General features: G+C 46.4%; 1 long non-coding RNA gene across 1 annotated transcript; it reads left to right on the forward strand.

Annotated features, from left to right (window-relative positions):
• The first annotated feature begins 13,687 nt into the window (after positions 1–13,687).
• On the forward strand, positions 13,688–14,606 carry LOC115834437. The gene is made up of 3 exons (XR_004029322.1): positions 13,688–13,793; positions 13,977–14,046; positions 14,417–14,606. It is a non-coding gene; the product is annotated as an uncharacterized LOC115834437 (long non-coding RNA).
• The last annotated feature ends 3,302 nt before the right edge of the window (positions 14,607–17,908 follow it).

A 17,908-nucleotide genomic window follows, 5' to 3' on the forward strand; every position in this document is an offset into this window, starting at 1 on the left:
TATTATTGATTGTAATGCATTTTTCTGTGAAATTTTGCTGCCATTCATTGAATGCCAATGATTCAGAATGCCTGCTCTGCAGCACTACCCACGGCTAAAAACTGTGGATATCTAAAGAATTATTTTTAATATCTGTGTTGTATTCAGCATATTATGCGTTAAAATCTCTCTTGGCCGGGCGCGGTGGCTCACCCCTGTAATCCCAGCACTTTGGGTGGCCAAGGCGGGTGGATCACCTGAGGTCAGGAGACCAGCCTGGCCAACATGGTGAAACTCCGTCTCTACTAAAAGAAAAACAGAAAAATTAGCCAGGCTTGGTGGTGGGTGACTGTAATCCCAGCTACTCGGGAGGCTAAGGCAGGAGAATCGCTTGAACTCGGTAGGCTGAGGTTGCAGTGAGCCAAGATCACGCCACTGCACTCCAGTGTGGGTTACAAGAGCGAGACTCCGTCTCAAAAAAATAAACAAAATAAAATAAAATCTTATTTTTATTTCTACATTAGTGTTTCTTTTTAAGGGGTTTTTTTTTTAGATCAGTTAATTGTATTTTAGCTTTCAAAGCTTGATATTATGAATCGAATGATAATTTTCAACTCTGTACAATTTTAGACAATGTGATGCTTAGTTTGTATATGAATTAGCCATATGTCATCTATAGAAATATCTGTGTTTTTCATCTGTGTTGCCACTACTTCGTTTATGACATACTCTTTCCATGGTTTTCGATGATTATTCTGTCTAGGTGAGTAGTCAGGAAAATAATCTTAAATTCACAATCTACTTATATTTTGAATATGTATAATTATGTGAGAACACTCTTTATTTGAAGGTAATGTTCGAAAAATGTTGTAATGTCTCTTATGTAGTCTTTAATTTTTTTTTTTTCTTTTGAGACCGAGTCTCTTTCTGTCTCCCAGGCTGGAGTGCAGTGGCGCGATCTTGGCGAGACTCCATCTCCAAAAAAAAAAAAAAAAAAAAAAATTAAAGAGCTTCTGCACAGCAAAAGAAACTATCAACAGAATAAACAGATAACATACAGCATGGGAGAAAATTTTTGCAAACTATGCATCCGTCAAAGGTCTAATCTCTAGCATCTATAAGAACTTAAACAAATTTACAATAGAAAAACAACAACCCCTGCTGTGCGTGATGGCTCATGCCTGTAATTCTAGCACTTTGGGAGGTCGAGACGATTGGATCACTTGAGGTCAGGAGTTCAAGACCAGCCTGGCCAACATGGCGAAACCCTGTCTCTACTAAAAGTACAAAAATTAGTTGGCCTGGTGGCGCTTGCCTGTAATCTCAGCAACTGGGGAGGCTGAGGCAGGAGAATCGCTTGAACCCAGGAGGCGGAAGTTGCAGTGAGCCAAAATCGCGCCACTGCACTCCAGCCTGTTGGAAAGAGTGAGACTCCACCTCAAAAAAAAAAAAAAAAAAAGAAAAACAACAACTCCATAAAAAAGTGGATGAAATAGGGCCAGGCTCACTGGCTCACGCCTGTAATTCCAGCACTTTGGGAGGCCAAGGCGGGTAGATCACTTGAGGTCAGGAGTTCAAGATCAGCCTAGCCAACATGGTAAAACCCCATCTCTTAAAAATACAAAATATTCCCCGGCACAGTGGCTCACACCTGTAATCTCAGCACTTTGAGAGGCCAAGGCGGGCAGACCACCTGAGGTTGGGATTTCGAGACCATCCTGACCAACATGGAGAAACTCCGTCTCTACTAAAAATGCAATTAGCCCATGGTGGTGCATGTTTGTAATCCCAGCTACTCGGGAGGCTGAGACAGGAGAATCGCTTGAACCCGGGAGGCAGAGGTTGTGATGAGCCAAGAGTGCACCATTGCACTCCAGCCTGGGCAGCAAGAGCGAAACTCCATCTCATGGTGTTGGACACCTGTAATCCCAGCCACTAGGGAGGCTGAGGCAAGAGAATTCCTTGAACCCGGGAGGCGGAGGTTGCAGTGAGCTGGGATCCAGCCTGGCTAACAGAGCAAGACTGCCTCTCAAAAAAAAAAAAAAAAAAAAAAGTGGGGGAAGGACATGAACAGACGTGTATCAACAATCATATGAAAATAAGCTCAACATCACTGATTATTAAATAAATTCAAATCAAAACCACAATGAGATACCATCTCATGCCTGTTAGAAAGGCTATTTTTAATAAGCTAAAGAAATAACAGATGCTGGCGAGGTTGTGGAGAAAAAGAAATGCTTGTATACTGTTGGTGGGAGTGTAAATTACTTTAGCCATTGTTGAAGACAGTGTGTTGATTTTTTTTTTCTCTCTGAGACAGAGTTTTGCTCTTGTTGCCTAACCTGAGTGCAGTCACACGATCTCAGCTCCCTACAACCTCCACCTCCCGGGTTTAAGCGATTCTCCTGCCTCAGCTCCCTGAGTAGCTGGGATTACAGGAACGTGCCACCACACCGGGCTAATTTTTGTATTTTTGGTAGAGACATGGTTTCGCCTCATTGGCCAGGCTGGTCTCAAATTTCTGATCTCAGGTGCCTAAAGTATGGGGATTACAGGTGTGAACTACCATGCCTGGCCTAGTGTGATGAGCAATCCTATTACTGTATATACCTACGGGAATATAAATTATTCTATTATAAATACACATGCACATGTATGTTCACTGTAGCACCATCCACCACAGCAAACACATGGACTCAACCTAAATTTCCATCAATGATACACTGGACAAAGAAAAATGTGGTACATATATACCATGAAATACTATGGAGTCATAAGAAAAATGAGATCATGCCCTTTGCAGAGATCTGGATGGAGCTGGAGGCCATTATCCTTAGCAAACTAACACAGGAACAGAAAACCAAATACTACTTTTTCTCACTTATGAGTGAGAGGTAAATAATGAGAATATACAGACACAGGGAGGGGAATGACACACAGGGGTCTTTCAAAAAGTGGAAGGTGGGAAGAGAAAGAGGGTCAGGAGAAATAATGGTACTAAGCTTAATACCTGGGTTATTAAATAATCTGTACAACCCCCATGACACAAGTTTACCTATGTAACAAACCTGCACTTGTACCCTGGAACTTAAAAGTTTTTAAAAAGACCTATTTGTACCTTTTAAAGAGGAATCAGCCAGTAATTTCAAAGATGATTTTATTTATAAAACAATCTTCCACTTGTCCAGTAGATGCTCTTCATTTATTTATTTATTGGAGACAGACACTCTGTCTCCCAGGCTGGAGTGCAGTGGTGCAATCTTGGCTCACTGCAACCTTTGCCTCTCAGGTTCTAGCGATTCTCCTGCCTCAGCCTCCCGAGTAGCTGGGATTACAGGCCTATGCCACCTCACCTGGCTAATTTTTTATTGTTATTAGAGATGAGATTTCACCATGTTGGCCAGGCTGGTCTTGAACTCTTGACCTCAGGTGATCCGCCTCCCTCAGCTTCCCAAAGTTCTGGGATTACAGGTTTGAGCCACCACGCCCAGCCAGAAGCTCTTTAACTTAATTAGATCCCATTTGTTAATTTTTGCTTTTGTTGCAATTGCTTTGGCATCTTTGCCATGAAGTCTTTGCCTGTGCCTATGTCCTGAATGGTACTGCCTAGGTTGTCTTGCAGAGTTTTTATAGTTTGGGTTTTACATTTAAGTCTTTAATCCATCTTGAGTTATTTTTTGTGTATGGTGTAAGGAAGGGGTCCAGGTTCAATTTCTTGCATATGACTAGCCAGTTCTCCCAGCACAATTTATTGCAAATTCTTCCCCTATTGCTTCTTTTTGTCAGCTTTGTCAAAGGTCAGATGGTTGTAGGTGTGCAGCTTGGTTTCTGGCCTCTATTCTGTTCCATTGATCTATGTTTCTGTTCTTGTACTAGGTACCATGCTGTTTTGGTTGCTGTAGCCCTGTAGTATAGCTGGAAGTTGAGTGGCGTGATGCCTCCAGCTTTGTTATTTTTGCTTAGGATTGCCTTGGCTATTCAGGCTTTTTTGGTTTCATATAAATTTTTAAATAATTCTTTTAAATTCTATGAGAATGTCAGCAGTTGTTTATTGGGAATAGCATTGAATATATAAATTGCTTTTGGCATTATGGACATTTTAGTGATATTGATTCTTTCTATTCATGAGCGTGGAATGTGTTTTAATTCGTTTGTGTCATTTCTGATTTCTTTGAGCAGCAGTTTGTAGTTCTCCTTGAGATCTTTCACCTCCCTAGTTAGGTGTATTCCTAGATATTTTATTTTTTTTGCGGCAATTGTGAGTGTGAGTTCGTTCATGATTTGGCTCTCGGCTTGGCTGTTGTTTGTGTATAGGAATGCTAGTGATTTTTGCACATTGATTTTGCATTCTGAGACTTTGCCAGAGTTGTTTATCAGCTTAAGTAGCTTTTGAGCTGAGACTATGGGGTTTTCTAGATACAGGATCATGTAATCTGCAAACAGGGATAGTTTGATTTCCTTTCTTCATATTTGGATGCCCTTTATTTCTTTCTCTTGCCCGATTACCCAGACCAGAACTTCCAGTACTATGTTGAATAGGAATGATGAGAGACAACATCCTTGTCTCATTCTGGTTTTCAAGAAGAATGCTCCCAGCTTTTGCCCATTCAGTATAATGTTGGCTCTGGGTATGTCATAGATGGCTCTTATTATTTTGAGGTGTTTTTTTTTTCAATACCTAGTTTATTGAGAGTTTTTAACATGAATAGATGTTGAACTGTGATGAAAGTCTTTTCTGCATCTATTGAAATAATCATGTGGTTTTTGCCCCTAGTTCTATTTCTGTAATGAATTGTATTTATTAATTTGGGTATGTTGAACCAAACTTGCATCCCAGAGATGAAGCCTACCTGACCATGGTGGATAAACTTTTTGATTTGCAACAAAATTTGCTTTGCTAGTATTTTGTTGAAGATTTTTGCATCAATGTTCATCAAGGATGTTGACATGAAGCCTTCTTTTTTGTTGTATCTTTTCCAGGTTTTCATGTCAAGGTGGTCCTGGCCTCATAGAATAAGTTTAGGGAGAGTCCCTTCTCCTCAATTTTTTGGAATAGTTTCAGTAGGAACAGTACCAGCTCTTCTCTGTACATCTGGGAGAATTCAGCTGTGAGTCCATCTGGTCCTGGACTTTTATTGATTGGTAGGCTATTTATTACTGCCTCAATTTCAGAACTCATTATTGTTCTGTTCAGGGATTCCGTTTCTTCCTGGTTCAGTCTTGATAGGGTATATGCTTCCAGGAATTTTTCCATTTCTTCTAGATTTTCTAGTTTATGTGCATCGAGTTGTTCATAATATTCTCTGATGGTTGTCTTCTCTGAGGTCAGTGGTAATATCCCCCTTATTGTTTCTGATTGTGTTATTTGAATCTTCTCTCTTTTCTTCTTTATTAGTCTAGCTAGTGGTCTTTTTAGTTATTTTTTCCAAAAAAACACTTCCTGGATTTGTTGGTCTTTTGAATGTGTTTTCATGTCACTGTCTTGTTCAGTGCAGCTCTGATTTTGGTTATTTCTTGTTTTCTTCTAGCTTTGGGATTTGTTTGCTCTTGGTTCTCTAGTTCTTTTATTTATTTATTTATTTATTTACGTATTTTATTTTATTTATTTTTTGAGAGGGAGTCTCCCTCTGTTGCCCAGTCTGGAGTGCAGTGGTGCAATCTCAGCTCACTGCAACCTCTGCCTCCTGGGTTCAAGCAATTCTCCTGCCTCAGCCTCCTGAGTAGCTGGGATGGACTACAGGCATGTGCCACCATGCCTGGCTAATTTTTTGTATTTTTAGTAGAGACGGGGTTTCACCATGTTAGCGAGGATGGTCTCGATCTCCTGACCTTGTGATCTGCCCACCTTAGCCTCCCAAAGTGCTGGGTTTACAGGCGTGAGCTACCGCGCCTGGCCTTGTTCTCTAGTTCTTTTAGTTGTGATGTTACGTTGTTAACTTGAGATCTTCCTAACTTTTTGATGTGAGGCTTTAGTGCCAGAATGTAGTGAGATCAGATGTATTAAGTAAGGCCAGGCGTGGTGGCTGATTCCTGTAATCCCTACATTTTTGGAGGCCAACACAGGAGAATCACTTGAGCCCAGGAGTTTGAGACTAGACTGGGAAACATGTGGAAAACTTGTCTGTACCGAAAATACAAAAATTAGCCGGGTGTGCCAGCACACACCTGTGATTTCAGCTACTTGGGAGGCTGAGGTGGGAGGATCATCGAAGTCTGGGGAGGTCGAGGCTGCTGCCATGATGGTGCCACTGCACTCCAGCCTGGGTGACAGAGTGAGACCCTGTCAAAAACAAACAAGCAAGCAACAGATATTTTATGCCCTTCTCTGGGTAGGAAGCAAAATGAACAGAACTCAGCATTTTAAAATTTAAATTTTATTTTTGAATTTTAATCTACTTATTTATTTTGAGATCAGGTTATGAAACTGGCTAATTTTTGTAGTTTGGGTTGAGATGATATTTTACCATGTTGCCCAGGATGGTCTCGAACTCCTGGGATGAAGCGATCCACCTGCCTTGGCCTCCTAAAGTACTGGGATTGCAGGCGTGAGTCACTGACAGGCTGCAATTTTTTTTTTTTTTTTTTTTTAATCTCTTGTCTTTCTGAGAGCTTCGTGGCAGAGAGTTTGGTTCGTTTAAGTTCATTCTAAATAGACATTTAGGACGTCGGCTTCTGGCCTCATGGACTCTGAGGTTACAAGTCCCCTGGTCTATCACAGGAACATACACATAAGAAATAAAAAAATCGGCCGGGCACGGTGGCTCACGCCTGTAATCCCAACACTTTGGGAGACTGAGGCGGGTGGATCACCTGAGGTCAGGAGTTTGAGACCAGCCTGGCCAACATGGTGAAACCCCGTCTCTACTAACAATAAATAGCCAGGCGAAGTGGTGCGTGCCTATAATCCCAGCTACTCAGGAGGTTGAGGTACGAGAATCGCTTGAACCCGGGAGGCGGAGATTGCAGTGAGCCAAGATTGCCCCACTGCACTCTAGCCTGGGCTACAAAGCAAGACTCTGTCTCAAAAAAAAAAAAAAAAAAAAAAGACTCTGTCTCAAAAAGTAAATAAGTAAATAAACAAACATAACGTTTATAATAAGTAATTGTGTTACAAAGAAATAGAGTTATGTACCCTAAACCAAGGTCTCACAGAGAAAAGGAAGCCTGTGCACAGACTGGGTCAACTGTGTCTTCTCTACTGTCCCTACCTCAAAGTTGGTTTCTCCCTTGTTGCCTAGAAAATCGCCGCCCTGACTGGGTATGATTGTTCTTTGATCAGTATATGCATATATATGTATTTTTTCATTCTTTCCTGGCTGATTATTGCGTGGGTGGTCGTTTGGCGCCTCCTAGCGGCCGGCTAGCAGTACAGGCCTCCTCCAGAGGCCGCTTGGGCTGACGGCACGGCCTGTGGCCCACAGGGGCGGCCGCCTTTCTAGAGTTCTCTTTTCCTCCGGAGCTCCAGTGGCAGCTGCCGAGGGAGGGACAGTCCCCGCTGTAAGCTGGGCAGAGCTCGGGAGTCCTGCGGCCTTCAGCAGAACAGTCCTGATGGTGCCAGAGCTCTGGCGCGTCCCTTGTGAGTCATAGCTCAGGCATGTAGGGCTGTGGAGGGGAGGCTGTTACCGCGCTCCCGGCATGAGCTGAGTGTGGGGCTGCCCGGGCTGGTCCCCAGCTCACCGCAGCTGCGGAGGCCCGACCCTCGGGACCCACCAGGCATGATGCAGGGGGCCAGGGACATCCCCCAGGCCCGGTCGCGGGCCCATGTGTGTCCTGGCAGTCTGGGGCTGCGGCCGATTTTTTTCCCAAGTCCCCATGGAGAGTCAGGGACCGTCCTGTGCCATCTTCCGAGGGCCGGGAAGGGGCCGCCCGCGGGCTTTCCGAGCGCCGAAGGGGCCACATGCTGCACTGAGGGTGCCGCAGGTTCACGGGGCTCCCCTGCTTGGTGTCTACCCCCCCTGGTTTCCTCCTCTTCCCACCCTGCGGGTGGCTCGTCCCCCTGGCTGGGACGCGGCTGTGGGAGCGTGGTGGGATGGCTGAGGCGCGGGCGTCAGAGGGTGTGGCCCGGCAGCCCCCGTCTCAGGGATGGCTGTGTGGTCTGGGAGTGGCGGTCCGGGTCCTGGGCCTCTCCCACTCTGCAGCAGGGATGAGGGGTCGGCGGGGAGGAGGGGCCGGTCGCCCCGCCCCGAGCCTTTCCCCGTCTTTCTGCCGCCCCAGTCGACCAGCAGACAGTGTGGGAGAGCGCTGGGAAGGAAGGTTGGCGGAGTTATACTCCAGACGGACGGGTTCAGGCCCCGCGCGCCACACTCGGCCACACTTGGAGTGTAGTGTGCACCCGGTGGGCCTCTGCCCTCCCCACCGGCTGGCTTCTCTGTCCAGCCGCTGGGTCAACCAGATGTTAGCCCCAAGGTTAGGACTTGGCCTCCAGCTTGAAATGTTTAAGGGGGACTAGATAGCTCTCGCCCGCGGCAGTACCGCTTAGGTCCAGTAGAGGGTGCGATTATGGCTCATGCGCCCTCCACCTGCCCAGACTCACCCAGGTCATCCTCCTTTTCTTTTCTTTTTCTTTTTTCTTTTCTTTTTTTCTCTTCCTCTTCCTCCTTCTTTCCTTCTTCCTTTCTTTCTCTTCTTTCTTCTTCCTTTCTTTCTTCTTTCTTTCTCTTTTCTTTTCTTTCTGTTTTCCCTCTTGTTGCCCAGGCTGGGGTGCAATGGGGCAATCTCGGCTCACTGCAACCTCCGCCTCCCGAGGTCAAGCGATTCTCCTGCCTCAGCCTCCCGAGTAGCTGGGATTACAGGCATGCACCACCACACCCGGCTAATTTTGTATCTGTAGTAGAGACGGGGTTTCTCCATGTTGGTCAGGCTGGTCTGGAACTCCCGACCTCAGGTGATCCGCCCCAAAGCACTGGGATTACAGGTGCGAGCCACCATGCCCGGCCCCATCCTCCCATTTCTGCCTCCAGAGTAGCTGAGGCTCTGGGGATCTTTCTGTTTTTTTTTTTTTTTTTTTTTTTTTCTAGCCCCACTTTGAGTTTGTTTCCACAGTACATTGAGTTACTATTGTTTTGTTTTGTTTTGTTTTCTCTCTATTATGCACCTTCCTGTACACTGAAGTTGCTGTTTAAATTTCTTCTTTCATACGTGTGTGTGTGTGTGTGTGTGTGTGTGTGTGTGTTTAAATGAGGTCTTCTCACTCAGTCACCCAGGCTGAAGTGCAGGTGTGTGATCACGGCTCACTGCAGCCTGGACCTCCTTGGGCTCAGGGGATCCTCCGTCTCAGTTCCCTGGGTAGCTGGTACTACAGTCACATACCACCACGCTGGCTCTTTATTTTGCATTTTTTACTTTTTATTTTTGTAGAAATGAGGTTCTGCCATGTTTCTCAGACTGGTCTCTAACTCCTGTGCTCAAGCAATCCACCAACCTTGACCTTCCAAAGTGCTGAGATTACAGGCATGCATCATCCTGCCTGGCTGGCTGGCTATCATCTATCTCTGTCTATCTAGCTCTGTCTATTTGGCTGGCTCTGTCTCTGTCTTTCTGATCTATCTATCTATCTATCTGTCATCTTTTTTTTTTTTTTTTTTTGAGACAGTCTCACACTGTCACCCAGGCTGGAGTGCAGTGGTGTGATCTCGGCTCACTGCAACCTCTGCCTCCTGGGTTCAAGTGATTCTCCTGCCTCAGCCTCCCGAGTAGCTGAGACTACAGGCGTGCGCCACCATGCCCAGCTAATTTTTGTATTTTTAGTAGAGATGGGGTTTTACCGTGTTGGCCAGGATGATCTTGATCTCTTGACCTCGTGATCCGCCCACCTAAGCCTCCCAAAGTGCCGGGATTACAGGGGTGAGCCACTGGCACCCAGCCTGTATCATCTTTTTAGTAGAGATGTGATCTTGCTATGTTGTCCATGCTCTGGATATATATTTCTTTTTTAACTTTAATTATTATTTTTAATAGAGATGCTGTCTCACCATGTTGGCCCTGGATAGTCTTGGGCTCCTGGGTTCCAGGTATCCTCCGTGGCCTCCCAAAGTGCTGGGATTACAGGTGTGAGCCACTGTGCACGGTCTGGTCATGTTTTTGATGTGTTGATTCTTTCCAATCCAGATGCATAATCTCATGTCTGAACATTCTTGCTGGTGTGATTATGACATATGACTTTACCCAGCACCAGAGTGATTTGGTGCCCCTGCCCTGGCCTAGCCACGGAAGGGATTGTGACATATCCCTGGACCCAGTACTGAGATGGTGTGACTATTCTACTGCCTTGGCACTGCCCACAGGGTACATTGTGACATCACTACATCTTGTACCCGGGTGGTGTGAATCTTCTCTCCAGCCTTGGCTCTTCCACAGGGGACATTGTGTCATATCACTGAGCCCCACACATAGGTTATATGACTCTCCTGCCTGTGCCCTGCCCATGTGGGCCACTGTGACTTTTGCTGGGTCCAGCACCCAGGTGATGTAACTCTACTGCCTAGGTCCTGCCTACAGAAGACCTTGTGACATACCTCTGCACCCATAACACAGGTAATGCGGCCCTCTTCTCCTGTCTGGCCCCTGCTTACAGAAGGGATTGTGATGTATTACTGGGCTCAGCACCTAGCTCACATGACTCTCTGCCTCTTTCTTTCTAGGTTCTGCCCACAGAGGATATTGTGACATGTCACTGGGCCTAATACTACGCTGACATATTCTTATGCCTTGACACTGCCCTTAGAAGGCATGGTGATTGATTGCTGGACCCAGAACCAATGTGATGTGAGTCTTCTGCCTGGACCCTGCCTACAAAGTGCATTGTGACATATCTCTGGGCCCTTTATTTTATGTGACTCTCCTCTCTCCTCTCTTGCCCAAAAAGAGATTGAGACATAAATTTGGGCCCAACACAGAGGTGATGTGACTCTCCTCTCCTGCCTGTTCCTTGCCCACCGAAGAGTGAATGAATTATTGCTGAGTTCAGCACACAGGTGATGGGATTCTTCTGCCTGCTCACAGAAGTCATTGTGACATATATCTGGGCCTATCACTGAGATTATGTGACTCTCTTCTTCCTGGAACCTGTCCACAGTGGGGAGTGTCACATGTTGCTTGGCTCAGAACCTACATGATGTGATTCTCTTCTTATGCCTGGACCCTGCCGACTGGAGTGATTTTGACATGTAGCTGGGCCCAGCCCCAAGGTTATGTGACTCCACACATCTTTCTGAGCCCTACCCACAGGGGGCATGGTGTCTTATCTCTGAGACCTTCAATGAGGTGATGTGACTCTTTTGTTTGGGCCCTCTTCTCAGGATATTGTGACATTGCTGAGCCCAGCATCTAGGTGATGTGACTCTTCTCTACTGTTTGGTCTCTACCCAAAAAGGGATTGTGACATATCACTCTGTCAAGAACCTAGATGAGGTAACTCTCCTCTCCAGCCTGGGACTTCCATACAGTGTGTATTGAGACATATCACTGGGTCCAACACCTAGATAACGCAACTCTCCTGCATGGGCCCTGCCTATAGGGGTATTATGAGCTATCTTTCTATTAATCACCTAGGTGATGTGACACGCCTCTTCTGCCTGGGCCCTGCCAAAAAAGTATTGTTACATATTACTGAGCCCAGCAGCTAGGTGATGTGACTCTTCTCTCATGCGTGGGCCCTGCCAACTGGGGTGTTTGTTACATACAGCCGGGTCCAGCCCCTAGGTCATGTGATTCTTCTTTTTTTTCCTGAGCCCTACCCACAGAGAAAATTTTGACATATTTTTGGGCCCATCATTTATGTGATGTGACTCTTGCATGGGCCCTCCCCACAAGGGGTAGGGTGACATATTGCTGAACCCAGTACATAGGTGATGTGACTCTCCTTTATGGATTGGGCTTTGCCTAAGCAGGGATTGTGATTGATTGCTGGGCCCACCACTTAGCTGTTGTGATTCTCCTCTTCTGCCTAAGCCCTGCATACATTGTGTATTGTGACATATACCTGGATTCAGCACCCAGGTGATGCAACTTTATGTCATGAGAACTGCCCACAGAAGTATTATGACATATTTCTTTTTCTTTTTTTTGAGACAGAGTTCGCTCTTGTTGCCCAGGCTGGAGTGCAGTGGTTTGATCTCGGCTCACGGCAACCTCCACCTCCCGGGTTCAAGTGATTCTCCTGCCTCAGCTTCCCTAGTAGCTGGGATTACAGGCATGTGCCACCATGCCCGGCTAATTTTGTATTTTTTTTAGTAGAGATGGGGTTTCTCTATGTTGATCAGGCTGGTCTCAAACTCCCGAACTCAGGTGATTCGCCTGCCGTGGCCTCCGAAAGTGCTGGGATTACAGGCATGAGCCACTGTGCCTGGCCGACATATCTCTTTTTCATCACCTAGATGATGTGACCATTTTATTTTCCATGTCCCTGGCATATTTTGGGTATAGTGACATATCATTGAGTTCAACACCCATTGGATGGGATTATCTAAGAGATTTAACTCCCCTCTTCTGTCTGCACCCTGACCACTAGGAGGATTGTGACGAATCACTGGTCTCAGCAATCGGGGGATTTGTTTTTTTTGCTTGGTCCTCACCCACAGAGAACATTGTAACATATCCCTGGTCTCAGCACTCAGGTGATGTGACTCCTCTGACTGTATTCTGCTTTCAGGAGGGGATTGTAGCATATTCCTAATGGAGCACCAAGGTGATGTGACACTGCTGCCTGGTCCCTGCCCTCAGAGAAGATTGTGACATATCACTGCCCCAAAACCCAGGTGATGTGAGTCTACTGGTCGGTCCCTATTCACTGGTGGGATTGTGATGCATATCTTGGCCCAGCTTACAGGTGCAATGATCACTTTCATACCTTAAACAACCAATAGCAGATACACTGTCTCTCATAGCCAGTTAGGAAAATGGGTAATATCTTGGGTCTCCTCTTCGTATGAAAGTCATAGGGGGCCGGGCGCAGTGGCTCAAGCCTGTAATCCCAGCACTTTGGGAGGCCGAGGCGGGCGGATCACGAGATCAGGAGATCGAGACCATCCTGGCTAACACGGTGAAACCCCGTCTCTACTAAAAATACAAAAAATTAGCCGGGCGTGTTGGTGGGCGCCTGTAGTCCCAGCTACTCGGGAGGCTGAGGCAGGAGAATGGCGTGAACCCGGGAGGCGGAGCTTGCAGTGAGCTGAGATCGCGCCACTGCACTCCAGCCTGGGGGACAGAGCAAGACTCCGTCTCAAAAAAAAAAAAAAAAAAAAAAAAGAAAGTCATAGGGAATTTCTCACATACTGTGTAAAGTTGTCAAAAGGTACAGCGGATGTCCTAACAGAACTCAGCACACAGGTGAGGTTGTGACACTCATATGTATGACCTGCTGACAGTAAATATTTCATCCTTCCACATAAACACAGCTCACAGTTGAGGTTCTGAATGTCACACCCAGAGGCAGTCAAATGTTGGACAATGGAATCTCATATGTGAATTCGGTCCATGCGGGGGTTGGCGTCTTTCAGACCAAGATTCGGCACACCTGTGAGTCTGTGACTCCACTAAGGAGAAACAGTTTGCAGGAGGGATTGAGGTTCTCATACATGGATCCAGACCATCATTGAGATTGTGACTCATTTATTTAGACTCAACATACAGGAAGTGTTAGATCTCATACCCAGAACAAGTAAATGTGTGGAATTGTTAATCTCATGCTTCGACCTTCATGCAAGTGTGATTGTGACATACACCTCTGCCGAGGACCTGAGTGATTTGACTCTTCTGCTTGGGCCCAGCATCCAGATGGGATTGTGCCACATTGCTGGACCCAGCCCTTAGGTGATGTGAGTCTATTCTCTTGCCTTAGTGCTTTTCACAGAGGGCATTGAGACATCACTGGGCCTAGTGCCTAGGTGATGTGACTTTCCTCTACTTCCTGGGCTTTTCCCAAGAAGGGATTGTAATATATTGCTGGGACCAGAACCTAGGTGATGTGACTCTCCTCTCCTGCCTGGTTCCTCTTGCAGGTATTGTGACATGTGACTGGTCCTGACACCCTGGTGATGTGAATCTCCTGCATGGGACTTGCCCACAGAGGTATTACAACGTATATTTTCATTCATCATCTAGGTGATATAATTCTCCTCTTCTGCCTGGCCCTGCCAAAAAGTGGGAGATTATGGCAAATCACTGAACCCAGCACCTAGGTGATGTGACTCTCTTGTTTGGCCTGGGCCTCTCATGTTTTGGGTATTGTAAAATATCACTAGGCCCACTACTTATGGGATTGCATGCTCCTACCTTGGCTCTGCCCACAGGGACCTTGTGACATATATCTGCACCCATGACCTAGAAGATGTGACATTTATTTTTTGCCTGCACCCTGCCCTGCATAGGAATGATTGTGACATGTCCTTGGAACCAGACACCAGGTGATGTGGCTCTTCTGCCTCTGTCTTGCCCACAGGGAGCATTGTGACATAGTGCTGAGCTCAGCACCCAGGTGATGTGACTCTGTTGCCTGTGCTGTACTTTCAGGACAGAATTGTAATATATCCCTGGCTGAGCACTCAGGTGAGGTGACACTCCTGCTTGGCTCCTTCCCTCAGAGAAGATTATGAGATATCCATGGCTTAAATCCAGGTGATGTGACTCCCCTGCTAGCTCCCTTCTTGTAAGTACAATTGAGACATGCTGTGGTCAGCTTACAAGTGTGATGATGACTCTCATGTCAGCTTACAAATGTAATGATGACTCTTATGCCTCAAGTCAGCTATTAGAAGAAATACTGGCCAGGCATGGTGGGCGGATCACCTGAGGTCAGGAGTTTGAGACCAGCCTGACCAACATGGAGAAACCCTGTCTCTACTAAAAATACAAAAAAAATTGGCCAGGCCTGGTGGTGCATGCCTGTAATCCCAGCTACTCGGGAGGCTGAGGCAGGAGAATTGCTTGAACTCGGGAGGTGGAGTTTGAGGTGAGCGGAGATCACACCATTGCACTCCAGCCTGGGCAACAAGAGTGAAACTCTATCTCAAAAAAAAAAAAAAAAAAGGAAGAAATACTGCCTTTCATAGCTCAGAAAAATGAGCAACATCCTGGGTCTTCTCTTTGTATGAAGGTTATAAAAGATTGCTACACCCCCACACATAGTATAATGCCCTCAGGTGTTACAGTGTGTCATCACAGGGCACAGCACACCTCACCAACCATTAGGATTATTACCCTCACACATGGAAAGAGCCCGCTGCTGAGGTCTTGAATCTCACATGCAAACAGTCCACAGTTGGAATTGTGACTGTCATATGTGAGCATCCAGCCACAGTTGGGATGGTGACACATTTCTAAACTCAAATCATAGGCAGATTGAGGACTCTAGTATTTGGATCCAGCCAATTGGAGAAATGTCGACTCTCACACCTGGGCTTAGGGCCAGGTATGGTCATGGGGGCATATAAACATGAAGGGGTCAGAGTGAATTGTAACCCGCATTCATACTACATAAAGCCCCTTGGGTAGTATAGAGAGTGTATTAACAAGGCCCAGCACACAGGGGAGATGGTGACAGTTGTATGTACACCCACGCAACAGTATACATCATTTCCCCACATGAACACAGCTCACTTTTAGGGTTCTGAATCTCACACCTATAGGCAGTCAAAGGCTGGAAACTTGACTCTCATGTGGATTCAGTCCACAGGTGGGTTGGTGACATTCCGAGCAAGATTCAGCACACCTATGTGGCTGTGACTTTACTATTTATACGTGGCATGCAGAAGGAGTTGAGACTCTCGTGCACAAGTTCAGTCCACCGTTGAGATTGTAACTCCTGTTCTTAGATACGACATATAGGAGGTTAACACTGGGACATGTGTAGGATTGTTAATGTCATCCCTGGACCTTCCTGCAGATTTAACTGTGACATTTTTCTCTTTTTTTTTTCTTTTTTTGAGACGGAGTTTCACTCTTATCACCCAGGCTGGAGTGCAATGGCACAGTCTTGGCTCACTGCAACCTCCACCTTCCAGGTTCAAGCGATTCTCCTGCCTCAGCCTCCCGAGTAGCTGGGATTACAGGCATGTGCCACCACACAAGGCTAATTTTGTATATTTAGTAGAGACGGGGCTTCTCCATGTTGGTCAGGCTGGTCTCAAACTCCTAACCTCAGGTGATCTGCCCGCCTCGGCCTCCCAAAGTGCTGGGATTACAGGCATGAGCCACTGCGCCCAGCCCAATTGTGACATTTTTCTATGCCAGGCACCTGAGTGATCTGACTGTCTTGTCTGGGACCAGCCCACAGGTGGGATAGTGATATATTGCTGAACCCAGAACTGAGGGGATGTGACTCTTCTTCTGTCTTGGTGCTGCTCGCAGAGGACATTGTGACATTTCACTGAACCTTGCACTTAGTTGATGTGAGTCTCCTCTCCTGCCTTGGCACTGCCCACAGGGGCATTGTGACATATCTCTGGGCCTACATCCAGGTTATATGACTCTCGTGCCTGTTCCCTCACCACATTGTGACATATTGCTGGGTCCAACACCCTGGTAATGTAACTCTACTGCCAACGAGGAACATTGTGGTATTTTTTTCACCCATTACCCGGGTGATGTGACTCTCTTTTTGTGCCTCGTTCTGCTCACAGGGGGAATTGTGACATATCACTTGGCCCAGTACCAAGCAAATGTGACTCTTCTATTCATCATAAGTTCTGCTTTCAAGGGAGATTGGGACATATTGTGGGGCTCAACACCAGTGTGACATTACTGTTTTGCCTGGGCCCAGACCTTAAAGGCACTGTGACGTATTGCTCGGCCCAGCAACAAGGTGATGAGAGGTCCTGTGTGGACACTGACAACAGAGAGCATTGTGGCATATCTTCGGGAGCATCAACTATTTGATGTGACTCTCCTTTTATACCAAGGCTTTGCTTATAGGGGAGATCATGATGTATCTTTGGGCCCAGAAATCAGGTGATGTGTTTCTCCTGCCTGAGCTTTGCTCACAGGGAGCATTGTGACATATCAATGGGCCCGGCACCCAGGTGATGGGACTCTACTGCCTGTCCCCTGCTTTCAGGAGGAAATTGCAACATATCTCTGACCAAGCACCCAGGTGATAACTCTTCTGCCTGGTCCCTGTTCTCAGGGAAGATTGTGACATATCCCTGGCCCAGCACCCAGATGATGCAGATGATGTAACTCTCCTGCTCACTCTCTATCCACAGGTAAGATTATGACATATAATCACGCCCAGCTAATTTTTGCCTTTTAATAGAGATGGGGTTTCACCGTGTTGGCCAGGCTGGTCTTGAACTCCTGACCTCAGGTGATCTGCCCACGTCGGCCTCCCAAAGTGCTCAGATTACAGGTATGAGCAATGGTCCCTGGCCTAGGGAATCTGACTTTGTTTTGCGGCCTGTTCTCTACTCACAGGGGTAATTGTGACATATTGCTGGTCCCAGCTCCTAGCTGATGTGACTCTTTTCTCTTTCCTAGGTTCCACCCACAAAGGAGATTGTGACATACTGCTGTGCCTAACACTAAGGTGATGTTAATTCTCTGCTTTGGTTATGTCCTTAGAAGGCATTGAGACACACTGCTGAGCCCAGCGCCAAGATGATGTGAGTCCTCTGCCTGAACCCTGACCACAGGGAGCATTGTGACATATTTCTTTTTTTTTTTTTTTTTTTTTTTTTTTTTTTATTATTATACTTTAGGGTTTTAGGGTACATGTGCACAATGTGCAGGTTTGTTACATATGTATCCATGTGCCATGTTGATTTCCTGCACCCATTAACTCGTCATTTAGCATTAGGTGTATCTCCTAATGCTGTCCCTCCCCCCTCCCCCCACCCCACAACAGTCCCCGGAGTGTGATGTTCCCCTTCCTGTGTCCATGAGTTCTCATTGTTCAATTCCCACCTATGAGAGAGAACATGCGGTGTTTGGTTTTTTG

Source organism: Nomascus leucogenys, chromosome 3 (assembly GCF_006542625.1).
Source record: "Nomascus leucogenys isolate Asia chromosome 3, Asia_NLE_v1, whole genome shotgun sequence".
NCBI classification, from domain to species: domain Eukaryota; kingdom Metazoa; phylum Chordata; class Mammalia; order Primates; family Hylobatidae; genus Nomascus; species Nomascus leucogenys.